Source organism: Canis lupus, chromosome 9 (assembly GCF_048164855.1).
Source record: "Canis lupus baileyi chromosome 9, mCanLup2.hap1, whole genome shotgun sequence".
NCBI lineage: Eukaryota > Metazoa > Chordata > Mammalia > Carnivora > Canidae > Canis > Canis lupus.
The window spans coordinates 58,686,396-58,708,988 of NC_132846.1; the positions used below are offsets into that span (position 1 = coordinate 58,686,396).

The 22,593-nt window shown below is 42.1% G+C and overlaps 1 protein-coding gene across 5 annotated transcripts in view; it reads left to right on the top strand.

The window, feature by feature from the left end:
- Window positions 1–22,593, top strand: part of FLRT2 (fibronectin leucine rich transmembrane protein 2) — a 99,820-nt gene that overhangs the window by 3,008 nt on the left and 74,219 nt on the right. Inside the window, exons 2-4 of one of the 5 annotated variants that reach the window (XR_012037019.1) lie at window positions 8,330–8,427; window positions 8,601–8,734; window positions 10,679–16,284. The exons of 1 other annotated variant lie outside the window; for it this stretch is intronic. The gene's annotated coding sequence lies outside the window, so the exon portion shown is untranslated. 3 more of the 5 variants (XR_012037020.1, XM_072839588.1, XM_072839587.1) reach the window with 3 other exon arrangements.

Consider the following 22,593-nt stretch of genomic DNA (forward strand, 5'->3'; position numbering starts at 1 on the left):
ATCTTGGGTTGGGAGACTTGCTGTATTTTGACTCTCTAAATTCACGTTTCGATCATTTCTCGGGGGTCTAAGTGATAGATGCTGCGGCTTGGAAGTACAGCCGCGGCGGGCAGGGGGAACCGACTTTCCGCGCTCGGCGGCGGCGCGGGCCCTAAGAGTGGGGGGTGGGGGGGTGGGGGGTGGCGCAGGCTGGAGAGGCGGGGGGTGCGCGGTCGGGGTGGCCTCCGCGGCGCCGGCCCAGGCGCTCTGCAACTCCGCTCGGGGAGGAGAGGGTTAAAAACCAGAGTCTGACTTTGCCTCTTGGAAAGCTTAGGGTTGCAGCCGCGCCTCCCAAGCATTCTTTAAACCAGAAATGTGGGAGGGACTCGGCGAGGGAGGGAGGGAGGGAAGGAGGGGGACGGAGAAAGAGGGCTCGAGTTGGGGAGCGCGCCAGAGCGCGAGGGACGGAGCGCGAGGAGGAGCGCGGGAGCCGCGCCGGCGATCCCGCGAATTCATTACTGTAAACATCTCCCGGGGGTGTCAGCGGGGGTGGGGGCGGGGGTGGGGGTGGGGGCCGCGGCGTCTACATTAGCCCGGCTGCGTCCGACCCCGGCGGCAGTGAGGTGGGAGCAGCCCCGGGACCCACGCCGGGCGGGCGCAGCCCTCGGAGCGAGCCCCGCGCCCGCCCCCGCGCACCCCGCGCAGCCCCGCTCCGGGCTCCCCGCTCCGGGCTCCCCGCTCCGGGCTCCGGGCTCCCGGCTCCCCGCAGCGCCTCCAGGCGCCCCAGGCGCGCCCGCCGGGCTCTCCGGCCGCCCCTCGAGGTCCTCCGCCCCTGGGGAGCCCCGGCGCTGCGGCTTCTCTCTCTCCGCCGCCTTCCCCGCTCGCTCCGCTGCTCCCGGGACTCGTGGCTCGGCGGAGGCGGAGGCGGAGGGGGGAGGCGGGGGAGGCAGGGGAGGCAGGCGGGCGGGGGCCGCGGGGCCGGAGCCGAGAGAGTGGCATGCCCGAGCCCTGGAGGCGGAGGTGGCGGAGGACGGGGGGGGACGATGCCGCGGCTCCGTAGCCGAGACAGGCGAGAGCGAGCTGGGCGAGCGGGGCGCAGGGGCTCCGGCCGCCCTGAGGCTCCGGCCTCCGCACCCCCGCGCCTCGACGCTGCGAGCGAGCAGCCCGGGCTCCGGCAGCCGCCACCGTCGCCGCCGCCGCCACCCGGAGGACCCGGCAAAAGTTTGGATCTGGGGGAGGACGCGGCGCTGAGCCGGATGACCAGCGGGGCCCGGAGGAGACCTGGAGAATCTCCGCAGGTAACGCGCGCCCCCAACCCTCCGCCCCTTCCAAGCCCCGCGGCGGAGCTCCCGCGCCTCGGCGGCGCCTTCCAGCCGCTCGCCGGATCCGAGCGAAAGTGGGGGGGAGGCGAAGTTGGAGATCCCGGGGATGGGCACCTGGCGCGCAGAGCTCTCCGGGCAGGTCAGGGGGACGTGGGGCGTCTCTGCTCTCGGCGGGCAGCTGGGCAGGGAGGTGGGGCTCCGCTGGGGATGGAGGAGAACCCTCGGCCCCAGCTGGGGCCTCCTCCTGTAGCGCGCTGGAAATGGAGAATGTGGATTCAGGGGCTTTAGTATTCCTCGGTGTGTGTGTTTGGGGAGGGGGGGGTGATGCATGGATTTCTCTCACTCCCACCCTCACCTCCTCACCTTCACCCCCCCCCCAGCCTTATTTTGCATCTTTTAAAAATGAGAGGAACTCACTCCCACTCGCCCACCTCGTTTAGGTGGTGCAGGAAAGCAAATCTGAATGTGTGTGTGTGTGTGTGTGTGTGTGTGTGTGTGTGAAAGAGAGAGAGAGAGAATTTCAAGTAAAGGGAAAATTTTACCTTTCCTCCCTTTGACATCCGAAGCCTTCCCTTTCTCCCTCCTTCCTTTCACCTTCTGGCGTCATAAAATAAAAACTTTAGAAGTCACATTTTTTTTTTTTTTATTGCAGGATGAGATGAAATGCATTAGCCATGGGCTACGTGGATTTACAGCGATTGTGTGTGTGTGTGTGTGTGTGTGTGTGTGTGTTAGGGGGTGGTTGGAGGTGTTGCGGAGAGAGGCCAGGTGTTCCTTGATGTTCCACCCGTGGTGTGTGTGGGGCAGTGAGCGGTCGCGTGCGTGCACTTGAGGCCAGGAGCAGCGGAGAGAGAACATGGTCACGTTTCCTAACAGCAGCCTGACTTAGGCTAACTAAGAAAATAGCTCCTGCTTTTCCCTCAGAGAGCTACAGAGAGATTCCAGCCCTAAGTCTCCACCGTCCCCTGTCCCCCAGCCCAGTTTCAGAGCAGCTCAGTGTTTGCTGCTGCTGTCATCATTATTATCATTATTTATTCACCTGGAAGCTCATCTTGACTTCTCTTGTAAATGGAAAGCCTTCTCCAAGAGCTTTTGATTAATTTCGGTGGAGGGAATCTCTTGTAAAGCTTGCAGTAAGCTAATCAAGTGCAAGGCACAAATCCGTGTAAATGCTCGCGCAGGAGTGCAAGGTGCTGATTAGATTTCTTCACATGCTGCATTTGCTATGCAAAGCCCTATCTAAATGGGAGCTATTGCTTCCCACTCAGCTGGGAGGCTCTTAAATCACACAGGGTTTCAGGGAGCTTTGGGGCATGTCCCCTTTCGCACAGGCTTATTGCTAAATTTATTATGTCTAACTTCCCCCAGCCAAAAGCTGATATGTAGGCTAGCTTCCATATAGGAACCCCTATTGTCTGTGGATTTAAGCGATATGACCTTCCTAAGTCTCCAATGAAAGGATCCCCCAAACATTTTGAGGGAATAGAATGCAGGTTGGCATTCGTCCAGGGATGTATTTGGTTGTTGCAGTATGAATGTAAAATTTTAGGTCAGTGTCTAAAGTGTTAGAACGGGACTTTTTTTTTTTAATCACTAAACCATATGCACCAGATATATAAGATCGACAGGCCACCATGATAGAAGAAAAGTTGTTTATTTCCCTGTGATGTTATTGCTCCCACAAATACAACTTTTCTTTCTCCCCTGCTCAAAACCCCCAAACAGAATAGGGTTAAACCATTTAAGACTCTGTGATAATCGCTGGTGTCGGTGTAGCGCCATACTGTCATGTTGAGTTGCAAATATCTGAGTGGAGGAGGTTGGAAGATGAAATTTCGAGCATTATTCCATGTCTCTGCCAGTAGGTACACGAAACTGTAGAAAGAATTGGGCTAGCTGTGTAGCAGAACCTATTACAAACCTAGCATGGAAAGAATGCTTTTTTTTTTTTTTTTTTAAAGCCCATGTCTTAACACTTCAGTAGTTTCACTGCAGTTTTAGAAATTCCAGGGGATGCTTTTAACAGAAGAAAGTGGATTCCCAAATGACACCATGCTGGGCTGCCTTGAGGTCCCCTAGGCAGTCATGATTTTTCCCCAATATGCTAGGTTTCAGATGATGTGATCTTATCCGAGTTTGACTTTGACCGGCTGGATCTAATTTGAACCTCCTCTGATGCCCGTTACATTTATATTCTGGCCTGCTGGAGAGTTTGATTTAGGATTTAGACATATCTCCCTGAAGCAACCTTATATCTTCCCAGTTTGAAGCTGTGGTTTCAAGAAAGGCTCAAGTATGTATGTCCAGAAGCCTTATTCTGTAGAGACTCAGTGCGAATATCTGATCTAGTTTGACTCCTCAGTCTCGTACCCTAAAAGGAAGAATTGCTGCTTCTGTGATCAGCAGTTTTTGAAGGAAAAATAAATAAATAATTAAATAAATAGACAAACAGCAAAGGGCGGGGGGGGGGGGCTCTTGGTTTTTCTCAGTGTTCAGAAGATTTAAAAAAAAGGTCAAGGTGACAATTTTATTTCTATTCAGGTCAGACTTTTCTGAATAATCATCTTTAGGTATTTTCACTTTAATTTCAGGTTCATTTTTCACTAGATCACTTTAATAACTTTGTGGTTTCTGCCACTGTGATTCAAATTCAGTCCATTAGTGACCTCTATCTGTGAGAAGTGGATACTCATTGTTTTTCTTTCTTCTCATCAGTTTGCAGGTTATGTGGTGGGGTGGGGGACCCCAACAGCTCTGTAGTTCTTTCTGAATATTGAGATTTTCAAACCTGATTTTTCTAATGTGGAATTCAGTACGGGTAATGATATTTAACAACAAGTAATAAAACGTTACAGGCTAATAGGCTACTAAATGGTTATTCCATAGAGCATCGACAATATGATCAATATAAATAAAATACCAGTGCTACCCACTGCCAGGAAAAGGATTGTACAGTCAGATAGACTAATGTTTTTAGACTCACAATGCTGCTGGATGTAAGTGAAATTTTATTGCCCCTAAGTGCTTACATAACAAGGGAAACGTGAGACAAGCTCAGAACATACATGTGATAACTAGACTTCATAGTAGCCGTGTGTGTGTGTCTTTAAATTCAGCTGTGCTTCTGCTGTGAACTTATGGTACAGATCAAGGACGAGGTGGGATGTGAGAAGGGTGTCTATAAACAGATGGTCTTTTAAGGAGACTTTTAAAATCTGATTCCTAATCCCAGCTTTGTCTTCTGAGGGTTTTCAAATTGAAATTTCAATTTGAGTTGATTATTCTAAACGGTAATTGAAGACAAAGTTTACTGAATTTCTTAGGTGGGTGGATACCATTATCTGACGTTTTCCAGATGGTTTTTGATGTAGTGGTGTTCAGGGATGTGGAATTTTTAGGAGGTTTTCTTTCTTTTCCCTTGGGAAGGTTTTATGTAAAAGCCATTTTTAAAGACCAGTGATGATGATGATGATGATGATGATGATTAAACAACCATTATAATACCTCAGCCAACTTTCTTTCCTTTCCCCACCTTCCAAATTGCTTGGCTTTTTAAAAATTATGTATTTTTTTCTAGAACTACGTATTGGGGACAGGACTAAGACTGCCTGTATCTCTTTACTCTTTTTAGCAATATGAACTCCAATTAAGTATCTGTTTGTAGTAAAACACATGCACTCACCTACACATCAAGAACCATTTTAAGACAGAGATTCTTTTCAAGATTTTAAATCTGTTTCCTTTTAAAGAGCTATGACACAAATATTGTAATAAAAATATCCTGTGTTCCGATGAATACAGAGACTTATTTCAGCCACATGGAACAGTAAAACACTGTATTAGCAAAATAATCAGTGGTATTTTCAGTACATGGTCAAAATCTGTTAGAACCTTCATGTTTTTTTTTTTTTCTTGGCGAATTTTACATCTACTGGTCTTTTTGGTTTTCTTTGATTCCTTCTACTGAGGCTCTTTGAAGTGATTCAAAATTAAACAGTAGCTACTTTTTTTAGGGAAATTCATCATGCTATATTCAGGATTCCAGAAGAGTTAATGATGCAGAAAAAGTCCTGTAAAACATCTTTCTAAAAGAAGTCCTTCTCTTGTAGGCTTCCCACTTACTGGCCTCCTGTACCATTTGCAGTGAATTGGAACTCCGTTATTTATTTATTTTTCAAATACCACCTCTAACTTAATTTAATGTGGGATGTGTTTCTGCAGAAGCATGCAGCACCATGTGTCCCAAGTCTCTTGAACAAAGCAGTGTCGTTTTTATGGATCTGTAATAAGGGAAAGTCAAAAGAAAATATCCTTGTGTACTTTGGGAAGTCAAAAGGCCACATTCATGATCCTCAAACACTGGTCAGTTATTCTGCTGATGCCTAATAAGGCCACACATTTTCCGGCAGTTTAGTGGTTAAAGACCTCAGCCATTTTTTGAAGCATTCACAAAAATAAATCTCTGGTGCTCGTACCCATTAGGTGCTCATTAGAGCTGAGCAGTTTTTCTCACTTTCTTCCCAGGTTGCTTTTAAGGGAATGTGCAGGGAACTTGGCAAAAGGTCCCCTGTCCCCCTCAGTTCACGGGTCATGTGTTATATTTCAGTTCTTTTTATTAGAGCTTTCAAGACACAGATAAAAGCATCTTCCACCTGAACCTTTTAAGAACCTGAGGGCTTTTGGATTTAAACCCACCAAAAAGCATCAGCTCTCACAGTTCATAGATGCTATGAGGTCCTTGGAATACTGAAACCCTCTTCCACAGAGAGTGAAAGAACAGTGGCTCCCAAAGTCTGCTCACAAATATAGTGTCCCTTGAAGTCAACAGAGGTCATGAGCTGAATGGAAAACATTAGACTCATATCAATCCCGAAATAGGTCCATGTGCTGGTGTCACTCTCAGCCCCAGCTGCCTATGGGCATCACTTTTCATGAAAATCCAGTGTCAAAATAGCCTCTGTGATACTTTCCTCTCCCCCTTTGCTCCAGAACTTGGACTGAAATATTTTGAAGAAGGAAATAATGCAGGGAATTCTGATATCCCTCCTAGCTAAAGAGGAATTGAAGGCAATGGGAGTAGAATGGATGGTTCTACTCCCTGGAGGTTCCAGCAAATTCTCTTTAGTCCCTGAAGGATGAAACTGATCCATACCAAGCCTTTACTAGGCCTACCTCTCTTACCTTTCCTAGTTATCATATGCAGGGTTTTATTGCTCACAACTGCCTTTGTGAGTTGGTCTGAGAAAGCTTATTAGCCTAGCCTCTCATTGGATAAATAACTGGAAAACAATAATAATAACTGGAGCCAAACAAGTTGAAGGCTACCTATGGCTTTTGCTTGAGAAGTTCTCCTTGAGACCACTTGGCTTTGCACAAAATGATGAATATTATGCTTAGTCACCTAGATGTATTCTCCAGATATAGTTTATAAGTTTCTTCTTTTACCAACCCACCCAAAATGATCAGTTGGATTTTTTTTTATTGAGAGAGTAACAATTATTTCAATTACATAACTATGTAGTCGTTAAAAAAAATAGCATTTCATTGTCTCCCCATCATTATAGTAGATACAAGTTTTCCTCTTATGAATAAGTATAATTTTCTGATGTAGGCCTTGTGATTTGGGACCTAAACTGTAGTGGGGAGTGAGCAGTAGGGAGGTTGTTTTGGAAGAAAGAAAATAATGTGTTTACATAGAGAAAACTTGCATTCTCATGTCAGCACACTCCTTTGTACATTTCTGACCTTGGACAAATTACTTAATCTCCCAGAGACTTAATTTCCTTTCTGCAGAGTTCAACAGGGTCGTTGCAGGGTAAGAAGAGATTAATGTGTGGGAAAATACCTTGATAATCATACAGTGTTATATTCCTATAAAGATGCATTATTCAGATTGATAAAATTTATCCCTGCAGGACTGTCATATGCCAGGATAGTTTTAAGTCTTCTACTAAGACAGAGAGAGTGGCCTGGCCTCCAGGAACTTTGGCTTTTGTGAATACAGTGGGGTATCAGCCAAGCAGTAAAGTGTCTGGTGGCCCTCTACATCATTTCTTCCATCCATTTCATGGTGCCTTGTCTTCCTTTGTGAGTTTGCTCTGTTTTGATGAAGGTATTTTTTTCAAGGATCAAGAGTAATTAGGGTGAGATCTGTGCAGGGGCCAGACTTTCCATCCTTGACAGATTGGCTTGATGTTGGAAACTGAATTTATCACAAATGGATTCCACTGGGGCTCTTTTGAGGAGAAACCATCCACATTCCCTGCAGTAAGATTGTTTCTCTTTTTGGCTGGGTTTATACTCTAGCCATCCAAGTTACCTTTCACAAAAACACAAGCCCTTAATAGAATATAGGATGATGTTTAAAACTTTGGTTTTGCAACATGAGGCGGGCTGGTGCAAAAAACTGCCTTTTTAGTGTGGGAGACCTCCGGAGCTCATTCTTAATGAATGGAAAGCCTTGATTTATTATAAAACCGACATACCCCAAAGCTTGGCCTTATTTTGACATTGTTAGTATCACAAAACCCTTGTGGGGCCATATTTTACAACTTATTTTTCCATACTTTGTTCAGTTGCATTTTTCTAATTGTCCAATCTGAGGTGGTTTTAATTTTAAATGTTCCAAGAGTGAGCATGTTTATTTTACTTTCCTGATTTGTATACATGTAGGTCTTTGTAAAGGTTAATTTTTAATCATTTTATGGTTGCTTAAATGAAGCTTGCGGAAAACACATGCGTATGTGAAGTGTATTTATAAAATGTATGATTAGGTTGTGATTCTTGATCAGAAGGAATGTTTTTATCCGTTATTTGGATGTATGACCACGTGTATCTAATAGCATTCTTTTTCCATTTCTGACTTACTATTTGCCAAAGTTCTGACACTTGCCCCCCCCCCTTTTTTTTAAGTTGATGAGAATTTTTGCAATACATTGTAAAGTACCTGGCCATATAACTCTGTTTTTGCGTGACAAATTACTTTTGTAGTTTGGCAAAATTAATCTGAGTGCTTTTTATCCTGGCAGTGCTGAATGATACAGTAATAATACTTGAAGAAGAAAAATGTTTGCCTGAAACATACTGCTCTGAAGAGTTCTGCTAATAAAACAAGAAGAGTTTGGAGGTATATGTGTGGGGAGTCAGAAACGCACAAACAAATCTAAGTCTTGGATACCACGGGAGGGGGTACTTATTCTATTCCTAAGCTTGGTGGTGCTAATTTAGCCCATATGTTCCTAACAGAATAGAAGGATGAGATAGCCCAAGTTATTTTTAATTGGACATTTTCTTTTCCAGATAGGTCCTAAGGAAACTCTGAATAAAGAAAAGCACAAAATGCAATGGGGGAATTTATTTTTGTGTGAATGGCTTGGAACTCATGAAGGAGACATGATTCTTTTCGAGGCAGAGGGTACACACCAGATGATAAAGTAAGCTTTTCCATTCATCCAAGAGGTGATTTTTAACGCTTACTGTATGCCAGGCACAGAGTGAGACTGGAGAGACAATGCAGGATCCCTCCACCTGGGGCTGTCTAGGCTGAGAAGGAGAGAGGGAGACGCCAAACCTAATTGCATTTGGTTTGTACATGACGGAGGACAGTCAATCCTGATAAGTGTGCTGGGAGTACATCGTGTTAAGGAAGAAAGTTTTATGTTTGGAGAGACTTTGTCTCAGGTTCTCATGCTGGCTGTGTCACTTGTTAATTTGGTAAACTTAGACACATCTTTAAATGTCTTTTAATCTTTGTGTCTAGCCTAAAATGGGAGAAAACACTCTATACTCACAGAGCTGTTCTTCTGAGGATTGAGATAATTATGTAAAATGTCTGCCTGTCTGGTATACAGTAGAGGCTTAATAAATGCTGACCGCGGATCCTTCTCTCTCTGAAATGATAATGATTCCACGATGTTACTTTCCCCTTCAGCAAACACCTTTGCCATTTCTCTGGAATCCCCCAAAAAGGCTTTGGACCCCTTGAACCTCTTCACTAACAGGGTACAGCCTCTCCTGCTAAAGAAAATTTCGGTATTTATGCATGTAACAGAGCATGAAAAGGACAGCAAAGGAAATAAGCACTTCATACGGTGACAGAATGAGCTCAGAGCTGGTAGTATATAGTGCAGGCTGCTGGGGTGATAGGGGATGGAAAAGGGAGGGAGAACAGAAAAGAGGACTCACTCAGTTTGGGGAACCAGAAAGCGGTGTCAGCCGGGCCCTGTCTAAATTGTGGTTTGCTGTCGTTGTTGTCATTGTTGTTGTTCATTGAAAGCATAGGCTCCGACGGTGTAGGAGTGCTTCTGCACACAATCCTGTTCACCCCTGTGCCCCTTTCCATGGGCGACCAATGCCTGCAGCTTGCAACGAGTGCTGTGTCTACACTATGACAGGTGCACTGTGGTTATCACTGTCTTTGCCTGTGTACAGAGACTTTTGTCAGAATGAATTTTAAATACTTGTTTCATGCAGTTCATCTCACACATGACTCTTGGCAGTGTCACGCAAGTATTTTACTGTAGAAGATGAACATGTAAATTATTGTCATGTTTACATAGCACTTAGTTTGCATTAGGGAATGATTGTACCTTGCTGGTACAATGCTCCATGTCTGAATCAAAATGATGCTACTGGATTATCAGTTTAATGTGGAAATACTTCTTTTTTTTTAGATTTTATTTATTTATTTATTCGTGAGAGACACAGAGAGAGAGAGAGAGAGTCAGAGAAGAGAGAGAGAAGCAGGCTCCCCAGGACCCTGGGATCTCCACATGAGCCAAAGGCAGACACTCAACCACGGAGCCACCCAGGTGCCCTGGAAATACTTCTTTTAGGAAGTAACTTTCAGTGAATTTAAGTAAAAGGATTTCTAACTACTTCTATGGAAGATATCTCTGAGCAAATGCAGCGCTCAAAGGCATTGGTCAAAATACACAGTGCTGGAATTATTTTTCCTTTATCATTGTAATTGGTTGAATACGTAGTATAATTTTTTTCCTTTGCTTTCTACTCAACAATTAAAGTATAGGTTTTGCTTTCCACTATGAATCTGTACATTTTTTTGCTATTACGCAGTTATATTTAACAAGATGTTAGGCATGTCCCAGACTCCAAGTCCAGAAACACAGACAGGTTTTCCTAGTAAGATCACGTAATAGATAATGTAATATATATACACATAATTAACCAAATGGGAGCAGAGAGAAGCAGGCACTAGAGTATATTTTGTAAAGTATTAGCATCTCAGTAAGTAGCTTCCGAACCAACATTCCACCCAGCGTAAAACAGTAAGACTTTGTTTTGCTACTTTAGAGCATGTAAGAGAGATTAAAATTCTTTGGAAAATAGTTTTTTAAAAAATTCTTTTGCTCAAATAGGTAAGGAACAAGTCCAAGAGTGCTGACAGCAGTGGAATTTAAAACTCAAGTCTAATAATCTCTGAGTCCCGAAGGAATGCACGACAGACATCCGTTCTAGTCACACGCTGGTAACCAAGGATTTGACACAAGTTGAATCCTTACCATGTGCCAAGCACCATGCCGTTCTGGCATTTGGGATATTCTTTCAATGAAGACCACATCCTTGAGCATCAAGACATCTGATGGGTCAACCTAGAGACACCTTTTTCCAAACTTGACTCACCTGCCTAAATTAACTGGAGACATTGGTTAAAAACCCAAGTTCCTGGGCCCTAGGCTGAGAGGTTCTGATTCCTTAAGCCCATGATGAAGCCTGGGAAATATGGATGCACAAAACCTCCCATGACTGGAGTTTACTGACCTCCATAATTTTTAGAATTTTTTCTGACCCAGAGACTCTGTAGTTTTATAATCATCTCATGTATAGTCATTCATGAATTTCTGACATAATTTTTTTCTGTGTATTTTGTCACAGGAAACGTTGCTTCCTTTAACCCAGCTGTTCTAGTAAAGAATCTTCCGAGAGGCCAGACATCAGGGCTGGCTTCTCTCTTGGTAGCCACGGTCTCCTGTGTGATGCTGCCACCATACATCTGTGTCCTTTAAACTATTCACAATTCCTCCGCTACAAACCGAACTATACTACCGTAGTCATACCACTCAGATTCCCTGTGCCTCTGGATTATGCCCATCCAATCATGTCATCGCGACATGTGAGATCCATGACCGTCTGGGTCTCAAACCATCACTCAAGCCTCGTTCTCAAAGCACCCATCTCCTGCACCCACATTCATGACAAGGCATGGCCTCTTGATGCTTAGCTGCTTTTGCTTTATGCAGAATATAACCTCTCACTCTCCATTTGGCCAACTCTTTTCCTTTAAGACCCGCACGAATGTCACCTTCTCTCCCAATCAAAATTACTCACTCCTTTCTCTGGGCTTCTACAGCGTTTTGTTTGTACCTTTGTTATTTCCCTGCTCATGTTGTCTTATAATATGTCTATTTTAATGTCTGTCTTTTCACTGGACTCTAAGACCCGTGGCTTATTCATTCCATCTCCCTTGGGTTGACAGTAATGGCAGGTGTACTGGCTTCTGCACTAATGTAATTGAATGAATAGATGCATAATTGGGCTGGCCAATCCTGAAGACAAGAAGATTCATAATCTAGTGATAGGGACTCCTTCCTCAGAAGTGTGTTTTCACTCCTATAGATTGGTTGCCCAATGGGGGGAAAATACAACCACCACCTTTCTACCTTCCTCTAAGCAGGCTTGTCAGGTCAGTGCCTGCTGGTTAACCCAATTTTGATCAGCATCAAGCACTCCAAACCACACATGAGGCAATTCAGTTGCCAAACAGGAAGATCTGTTTAGAGAAGAAATCATTCCACTTGATGATAAATCTTCTGGCACTGAGTGGAACCATCACTTAAGTAGATGTGCACTCAGATATGGTTAACCATAGAAGGAGACATTTAACTCATAGCATTAACTCTGTATCTTTCTTGGTATAATTAAAGAGGGCAAAGCAAAGAACGTGTGAAAATTTTGTGCGTTTGCACTTTCTTTCAGTTTTCTTTTTTCTTCCCTTTGCCTTTATGCTGTTGATTTTATCTCAGGCACATTATTTCCTGATGGAGATATCTGAGGAGCCAGGGCTCTCCAGAGAGAAGACAAGAAGACTAGAAATCAGAACTCCTTAATCCCTCTGTCTTCACAAAGTAGGATCCACCTTAGTCTTCATGATATGAGCACTGAAGAGTATTTGAAGGGTACAACGAATTCTAAACTTAGGTGGTTTCGTATGGCCATGATGGTGACAAAAGTTGGACCTTCGTCCTTCTTCTTGGCCAAAAGATGATACTAACAATACTTTGCTACTTTCATGGTGAATTATCAATGGATGGACAGGAATGACTTCATGCCTGTGGGCTGGATGTATGCAAAATTTCAGCAAAATTTCCAGTGGCTAAGTAGGTCGAAGATGGTGGAGTGTATTTTGATATGCTCCTACCTTAACCCTTGATTGCCTCTGGACTGTCTATATGCTGGCAACACCTTCAATACCAATAGGAGATGCATGAAATGATACCTGAGATGATTTTTGATAAGCCACTCTGCTTTAATATAAGAGGCTTAGAACACTACCCAGAAGATCTTACAACGTTAATTTGTGGGACTGTTTAGAAACAGTGTTCTCGCCTTATTCTTGAATCACACTGAGAATCAACAAATCCATGTTCTCATCTAGGGGATTAGCAGTAATAATGATGACAATACTAATAGTAGTAGTGAACAATAAATAAAGGTGTGGGTCATAGATAAGATTTACTTAGAGTTCTGCTTATACAATTTATATATATTTACACATTTAAATCTTCATAAAAACCTATAAGATGGATTCTGTTTAGTAATACTGCTCATAATCCAATTGTACATACAGAGAAAAGCAGAGAGAATTGCCTCAGGTTGCTTAGCTTATTTTGTAGCTATTAATTATCTTTATAGGAGAGGTGAGCACTGGGTGATGTCCAAAATCAACTTGACATTTATGTTTCCATGCCTTGAAAACTGAATTCAGAGGTTATTGCTCTTGTCCGGTAGATAATCTGTGATGCAGCATTTTGATTTAGATTTTTTTTTTCTGAAGATCCCTAAGTAAGAAGTTATTATTTGCTCTTTGCCATTTTTGAGTGAAAAAGTTTCTTGGGTCTCTCAAAGTATTCCTGTAAAATGGGAAGAGGGAAGAATCACTACTTTGAAAATAAAGAATGACAACTGAGATCCTATTTTCTGTACTAATGCAAGTCTGTAGATAAGTGCCAGATTGTAAGGTACGTGTATGGCAGAGAACACTCTCCATTTTTTCCTTTACCAGCACTACTAATAAATAGTTAAATGAATTGATTTGAGGTTCACCTCTTTTTCCCTGTGGAGGTGATAATGGACAGTGGAATGACCAGAGGGCAGGTAATAGCGTAAAGCTAGTGGCCTCTGAGAGAGCCTGGGGATAATGGAGAATTGACTGTCTTATAAATAGGTCAGATTCTCTCCTTTTCCAGATCTATGTAATTGTTCAGGCAGTAGATTTTATTGGGGAAGAAGAATGACCCAGAGATGGGCTGGAAAAGGCTGTTCTACATTGATGGTTTGAAAAGAAGCATAGATATGTTTGAAAGTCTTCACCCAGTTGACAATTACTCCTTTTTTTTTTCCTTTGCCATGCCTCTCTTTGTGCCCTTTGTACCAATGCGTTCATATCTGCACATAGCAAAGTTGTGTTTTACGAATTCAGGGATTGCAGTGAAGACCTTCCAAACATCTGTCCTTCCTCATTCCATGTGAATATTATCCATGTTGCCTTAATTCCTCATTTCCCACTCCCTGATTCTCTGTTTCCCTTTAGACAGCTAGAACGGGCTATCAGTGTTTCTGTGTTCTTCTGTCCCTATATGCCCACTATCTGTCATGAGGCAACTGTGGGTGGGTGGCATTCTTGAGTCATTCTAGATGAGCTCATTGATGGAGTTGTGAAAGCAGGCTCTGCCCAGGAGTGGAAGCAGTTTGGTGGACGGCCCTATGGCCAGCCAACTCCATGACCACATGAAAACACCAGCTCTGTTTGGCCCTTCAGGGAATTCTGTGACGTTTCTGTTTGTGATAGTTTGAATTCGGCTGAATTGGGTAGAACCAAACATTTGCTATCCAGCTGAGAAGTTGCTATCAGGCCATGTGAACGAAATGTCAACATGCTCGTGTCGCTCCTATCAGGAATGACTTCCTGGTTTGTCCGGACCACATGCATCTGTAACACATCAGCCTATGACCCCGTGTCCCTCTTCCCTCTCCACTCGGAGTGCTGAGCTGATTGGATTTTCTGCTGGACTTCAGTGTGGGGTGTGTGTCAGTGCGAGCTGATTGTTTGCAACAAATCCCAACAAAGAATATAACTCATATTTCCTTGGCATACAAGCCATGGTGTCTAGAACCGCTATTTTGAGCCATATTTGATTACTCCCTCTCATTCATTTTCAAGTATTCTGTCTCTGGTTTTATGCATCTTTTCAAAATCCTGTCCTTCTTACCTTGCACGTTGGTTCCACTGTGGCCCGTGTATGTCTTTCCTCCCCTGACTTGGCACACTGCAGTCACCTTACTATCCTTCCTTCCAGTACTGACGACATTACTTTCCATTGCTTCCAAGGTCAAGTCTGAACTTCTTAGCTCACTATTCAGGGCTGTTCTTTCTGCAGCTTTCCTTAATCTTCCCAAAGAAAGTTTATCTTCTCTTCTGAGCTACATTTAGAGTATGTCTTGACTTTTATCTTTGTAGTAGTCTTATTGTGGTATGAAATTTCACCGAGTGCTTTGTCTCCACTATCCGTGAGCTCATCTAGGGCAAAAATCATGCCCAAAAAATGTTTGAGGTGCTAAACTGAGCTCAGGTATCTGACCCCAACCCACCTCTGTGAAATTCCCATACAGCACAAGTCTGTGTCTCCTTCTATCTGTACTGCTTTGCAGCAGATTTTAAATATGAGGCAAATTGATATCAGCAAAGTTTGCACAGATAACTCTTACATATTTGAGTTTTAAAAGTATTTAATGGGATAGGCTCCCTTTGTTCTGTCTGTGGAATTCTTTGTCAAAGCAGTGCACTCTTGCTTTGAAAACAGGAAGGTAGGACATTCCAACAGCATCATGAACCCTTTGTTTATATTTGTAAAACCTGTCGTCTTTCCAGCCCTCTAGGCAAGAGCAAATAGACATAATCAGAGGCATTAGAACTTGATTATGTTGAATTGGATTCTTATAACTGAGGCTTGATAGCCAAAATTAGTGGTGTGCTAGTTTATACTGAAAGAGATGCTTGCATTATTGCAAAACCATAGACTTCAGCTTGCTGGAATCTTTGACGACATCTGGATGTTTTGAAAAATACAGCAATCACATGTTTTTTATTATCTCCATAATTGTATTCTTTTTAAAAGGGAACTGCACAAAGACATAGGGCGGGGGGGTAATGGAAGGCCATGGAGTTTGGATTCAGATGGATGGATTTGAATCCCGGTTCTGCCTCTGCCAGCTAGGGTAACTAGAGCATGGTGTTTTTGTTTTGTTTTTATCTTTGTATCTGCTTTTTCAATTGTTAAAGAAGGAAAAATGATATGCGTCTCATAGGATCACTGTGGCAAGTAGATCAGGTGATACCTGACACACATCAAGTACTAGTAAGCGTTAGCTCCATTCCCCTTTGCCCTCCGACTTGAAATAATATGAATGCTGTGGCTTATAAAAGTGGCTATTTTTTTCCTGCCCAGAGAAGACAGTTCTGTAATACTGTGTCACTTGTTCCCCAAAGGATCTCTGTAGGGACACAGTGCTTCCTACCCAGTTTCTCCATAACACTATTTATTTCCAGGGTCCAGAAGAGGATACGATACTCCAGAAATACTCATTACTCTGTCTCAGTTAAGACGCTCACTGCTGAAAAACTCTTAAAAATCACATGTTTTATGGAAAAAAAAATCCTTCCAGCAGTCTCATCGCTCCAGAAGCAGTAGGTATCATGGATTATTAGAAAGGAATTATCCAAAGAAAGTGCTCTTAAAAACAACTGCCTGCAGAGGAGTCTGGCTTATCAACAGGCAAAAAATGGGATTTTTCTACTAAGTTTCAGCTTGTCTTTACAAACATGAAAATAGTAACATTCATAATATATTCTTTGGGGACAGTGCTGTGAATGTTTCCACTAGGTGAAATTCTCAACTAAGAGCTTTTAAGAATGAACATGATCTCTCCAAGAACCCCAGGGAATGTCTATTAGGAAACAGGTAAACAACAAAACGAAAGCCATGACAAAGAGGGAAGAAAGAGGCAAATTAAGTGAATAATTTCATTGTAGACCACATTGTGGAAAATATGATGTGATAGAGACACAGTTCATTTAGCCTGAATGACCAATGTAATTATAACTGGCTAATGAGTATTTTTTCTTCTTCTGCATAATATTAGTGTCATCCACAGTTATGAAGGTGTTTTTCATATCAAAACACCACAGCCATACAAAATTTTATATTTATCAACTTCTTTCCTGGTGAAAAATCAGTATTGTTTTAGCCTTTACCTAGATTTCTATTTAGAGACTTTTCCATAGTCTGGAAACACTGTGTTAGAAGATAAAGAAAGATCTACACCATACAGCATGATTAAAAAAAAAAAAAAACTTTAATAAACAGATATTGGAACTAACCCTTGATTTTACTTTCCTTTGTGTAGAGATATTAATCTCCTTATATAAAACACTCTGGAAATCTGGAAGGCATCCATGGGAAAATTGTAGCATTCCCTTTATTAATCAATAGAAATAAGAATAGGGTAGCCCAAGTGGCTCAGTGGTTTAGTGCTGCCTTCAGCCCAGGGCCTGATCCTGGAGACTCGGAATCAAGTCCCAAGTTGGGCTCCCTGCATGGAGCCTGCTTCTCCCACTGCCTGTGTTTCTGCCTCTCTCTCTCTCTCTGTCTCTGTCTCTCTCTCTCTGTGAGTGTCTCTCATGGATAAATAAATAAATAAATAAATAAATCTTTTTTTTTTTTTTTTTTTTTTTTTTTTTAAGAATAATGAATCCTGATGAGTTAGCTTAGGTTTGGTCCTTTCATGATGGGCGTGGAAACAAGCTGACTTGCCATTGTTCCTCCTGTTCTGTGATTTTGTATTTCTAAATCCTTACCAGAAATTCTATAAAAATGTATAGCTAATATCTTCCTGAAAAAAAAATAAAGAGTATCAGATAATTCTTTGTCTTTAAATGACAGAGAGACCTGTAAATAATGAGATCCAGAGGAAATCTCTGATTTAACTGGTAGTTTGAGTTTGATTCTCACTCCACCTTCTCACTGGAACTCCTAACAAGAGGATGAAAGGATTGGAATTCAAGCCCCATGCCCTTCCACTCTTCGAAATTAAGAGCATGTTGCACATGGAAGAGTGGTAGCTGGTTTCTGTGAACTGTGGTGAACAGGAGCCTTTGGTCGTAATTGATAGAAGGAATAGGATTCTTTGGGAAAGTTAGGAAATGAGGCCTGGAGGACAGAAGCTCAGAGAAGATCCAGGCACATCACTGGTAGAGTAAAGTCCCAGAATCTCTTTCTCTGCATACAGTAGCTCTTACCCTTCTCCAGTGGAGAGTTACTGGAATATTATAAAAACATGAAATGTTTGCTTTTTTCACGTCACTTCGTAATGTAACACTGTAAAGCCCAAATGACAGCAGTAGAGTTTCCAGTGTTGCCCCCACTTGTCCTGTTTAACAAGAAGGGCTGGGAGGGGCAGCTCTCTGTGGTTAAGGACCCATGCAAGAACTGCCCCACACAGAGGGAATGTCAAGTATAGCATGGTTGTTCCATGTAGAATTAGATGGATCTGAGTGTGAACCCAGGCTTTACTATTAACTGACTGTGAAATTGGGGGCAAATTATATATTTCATTGAGGCCTGTTCTGTAAAATGAAGATACTAATTTGTTTTAGTGTTCTTGTAAAATTTAAGTGACGTAAGAGATGAAAAGCATTATACACAATAGGATCTTAGTGCATTGTTGTTTGTTTTCTGTGTTTGACTAATTACTACTGTATCCTAAGTTCTTTAAAAAAAATGGATGAATGGATAGCTGCATGGACTGGATGGATTTGTGTAGAGGTTATACCCTGAAATGTCTAAAAGATTTATTATATTTAAAATTGCAATGGACTACTGGAATACCTGAAGATTTGATTTAATCATCTCAAGAGAGAAAGTATGGTATGAAGTGAGATACTTGCGGAAGGGAACCACTCTTCATATTTCTGTCATTGTTGTAATTCATACTCCCCTTAAGTTTTAAAGTACTCAGTTTGGTCCTACTTCCCTATAGGTAGGGCATGTTTCATTATCCCTTTCTCATAGAGTTGGCAAGAGGAGAATGAAATGCTGAAGGGCATGCCCCTCTCTCTTTTGTGTATCTATATGTTAGATGGTCATTCTGTCAACAGTCTGTGCTATGAGTTGAGTGGGACCGGCAGTGTGGGTTATTGAAATAACATTAAGTGGGTGGGCAGAGGGTCTGGGTTCTAGTTTTTATGCTGTCTCTAAAAATTCTTTTGCTTTCTGTCAAGTTACTCAACATTCTTGAACCTCGGTTTCCTCATCTGTTTAACACTGGGTGGTTCCAGTAACTCTCTAATGGTCAGAATCTAGGATGCTAGCATTAGTGATTAGGAGCTTGGCTCTGGATTTTGTCTGCTAGGACTTGGAGCTGCCTTCCCTACTTGACAGCTCTGGCACCTTAGCAAGAAACTTAATCTACAATCTACACCAGCACCTTTTTTTTTTTTTTCTTTTAATCAGTGCAGTGAAAATAGCCAAATTAAAACCTCCTTAAAGAGTTGCCTTAGGATTAAATGAGGTAATACATGGAGAGCATTTAGTACCTGGTCAAATTATGTGCTCAATAAATACGGACAGGTTTTCCAACATGGCTTATTCAAAAAAAAATAAAGTATGGTAAATATCGCTGATATTTTCAAAAAGCAGCAGACAATAACGTGTCCCTGCATTACTGACCCAATGGCCTAGGTCATGCCCTTCCAAGCTACCAAGGCAGATGATCACAGAGGAACATCCCACTGGCCTGTGCAAAGAGAGATACAGTCCCTCTAGCTCCCTTTAGAAGCTTCGTACATGTTTGGCAGTGATAATGTTGATGACTGTCATAGCTTGGAGATTCCTGGTGCAGACAGGTAAGACATGGGGACCTTTTGGTTTAAGGCAGGATTTGGAAGGCTGATTGTGAAACCTTTGGTGTGAGGGAGTAATTTCAGTAATCCTTCCTAGAGGTCGAAACTCTACAAGTCTAACAAGTCTTGTTTTCTCTTTTATCTGATGTGTCTGCCATTCATTAAGTTCCTGGAAATTTACCAGTATAACCACCCGAATCTAGTTTTGGAGGACTACAGAGGTGTAAAGGCATTTTTTGATGCCAGGCTCAGGATTTGACTCTCATGTTTAATTTTTACTGTGGTATTCTTTCAAATTAAAGGCGTCTAGCCTCAACACATACAGCAGATAAGGCAGAGAAAACTTAGAGAGTGGCCACCTTCCATCTGGTGGTTCTTTTCTTCTGATTCAAGTAAGCTTGTATGGGTGTCTGCCTTAGTCATTGCTATGAAATGCACACCGCTCTCCTTTGCAGCCCTCAGACAGAAAAAAAAAAAAAAAGGATAGAATGGATAATGAGGCTGTAAAAGTTTATTGGCCAAGAAACATGAAATCAGGACAAAATGTGATAATCAAATCGCCTTAGAATGCAAATAGTGTATTTAGTAGTGGCCAACTTTTAAATGCTTGCCCCCAATATTCCACATGTGCTCTCGCACTTGCTCACTCTGTTTGTCTGCCTCTCTTTCTCTGTGATACCAATAGGATCATCAGAGTCATTTCTCCTTGTTGAACCCCTTGGGACGACAACTGTCTAATTCATATTTTCACCCCAGTTCCAACACTAGTCGGCTATAAAGTTAGGGATTCAACACATTGTAGTGGAAGGCAAGAAGGAATCAGAGGAGGAGGGGGAAAGAAAGAACGATAGAGGAAAAAGGGGGAGGGGGAAGGGAGATTTTAGTTTACCTCCAACAGGTGATTATGAATAATTTTGTTGATGGTGGTGGTTCTGCACTATAATTTTCAAAAAGGACAGAATCTTTTGTCCTATTGAATAAGTTGTGTAGCAGATGACTTTTGTAGTGCATTGAAACTCAGCTCTACCCACGTGCTTGACACGGTCATCCAAATTACTATACAAACAGAATAGATTCAGTTTTATATTCATCAGCTTATAGGGTAGGGCACCTACTTTTCAAACATGATGTTGAGGGTTTAAACTGGAAAGAAAAGCTCATCAGAAGTAGAAAGTCAGGCCTCTCTTCTCTTTTCATTCTCATATAGAAGAAAGGAGAACACATTTTATTTTATTCTTTTTCAAAGTACTTAACTTACCTATAAAAGGGCTTCATTTTACTCTGCAGGACACTACAAAAATTAGTTTAAAAGAGATGCATGATTGAGTCAGCAAAGAATAACTATTTTTTTGAAGTCCCAGATACCAGAAAGTTCCAAGTGCCAGTTTAGTTTAGTCTTCTTGAGGGATTTAAATAAACTGTCATCTTGCGAAAGGAAAAAAAAAAAATCACTGCAGAAGACAAACATTTGTCAGTGAGTGGTCACAGGCTGCAAATGCCCTTTCTACAGCATAGAAGTATTATGTGCTTCATTTCCTGAAATATTAGTGCAGCTAAGAAATACAGTCCAGGATGTACAATATTTTCATTTTTTTTTTCTGAAGCTTGCCGGCGGCCTACAGAGGTCTCTGAGGTCCTATCAGACTGCGTCTTTGCTGCTTGAATACCTTCTTGAATCCTCCACCCCTTTCCTTAACTGAAAGCTGGCATTCCAATTAAAGCTGACAATGAATTCAGTGCATTTAATCGAGCTGAGAATGCCTCCCTTGTAAAAATTGTGGTATTTCTACTTGATCCATTATTTGTAAAATTCAATTCATTGGCTTTGACCAAAACAGTCAGCATTGTGAATAGGAGTGTCATGTTTGACCTGATCCAAGGAATGGTTATGTCTTTGTAGCCATTTCTTTCTGAATGTAAAAACAGAGAACTGCTGCTGTGAATTTCAATACATTTGGCCTGGTGAAGAGAACAGTACCGTGTCACTACAGGATGCTGGTAAGGTGATTCTGAGGTTCTTTTCCCCTGAAGGCGGCTGCCGAGCTGTATGGCGGTGTCAGAGGTGGCGCTGTCATGAGCCAGCCCCACACGTCCTCACCCCCTGGGTATACATCACACCCTGCAGAAGGCACTGATGTAGAGTAAAGCCCTATAACATCATCTAATAATGCCTGTCTAATGGAGATAGGCATCATTCTGGTAATGTAATTGTGGTCCTTAGACACTTGCAAGTTAGAAATTTGATTTTACTCTTCGTGTAAAAGCTATCTTTATTGAAAGGGAAAGATGGAAAGTTTACAGGTGGCAAGGTATTGAAGGCTTTTCATATCGAAAGTCACAGTAGATTCAGATCCTGATGGAAGGGGCCAAAGGAGGTGGGCAGCCCTCCTAATTTTGCTGTGCCTTCAGAAATGAACTAGTCACTGTGTGTTAGAATATGCCCAGATTCCTACAAGACACCACAGATCGCGACGTAACTATTTCTCCCCTAGCTGAAAATCTTAAAATGAACCTGGTAAGAAGAGGACAAAAGTGGAGGATGCCAGCTATTGAAAACTGGAAAAGAAATAGCTGTTTGAACATTTAACGATTAGAGGGAGAAAATAAGTGTTAAGATTTAGACATGTTGCTACTTTACATGTGAGATGTTAATACAATATGGATCAAAGGCATATAACTAAGAAATTGACCATTAAGTTGATAAATTCAGTCTTGTGAATATAGATTCTTTGTACTTAAAAATGTCTGGAATATGCATATAATTCTCTTAAAATTAAAGCAATAATATAGGCAGTGCTGTCTGGACATTTAAGATGTCCTCAAAGTTTGGTATTCTAGAGACATTTTTATAGATTTTATCTGCAATATTTGCCAGTTTGAGAGAAGGCCCACTGGGTTGTTGAAAATTAAGTATACAAAGGTAAGTGCAATGTGCAGAAATTTCATTGGCAAGAGCTTTATTACAATAAAGCTTATTAACCTTTTGACAAGCTCTAGCCTACATCCCAAACACCCTGCTTTCTTACACTAATTTTTACCTACAAGTGGCACTGCACTCTTTGCAAAAAGCTGGTGATAAAATTCTACTGGGAAAAT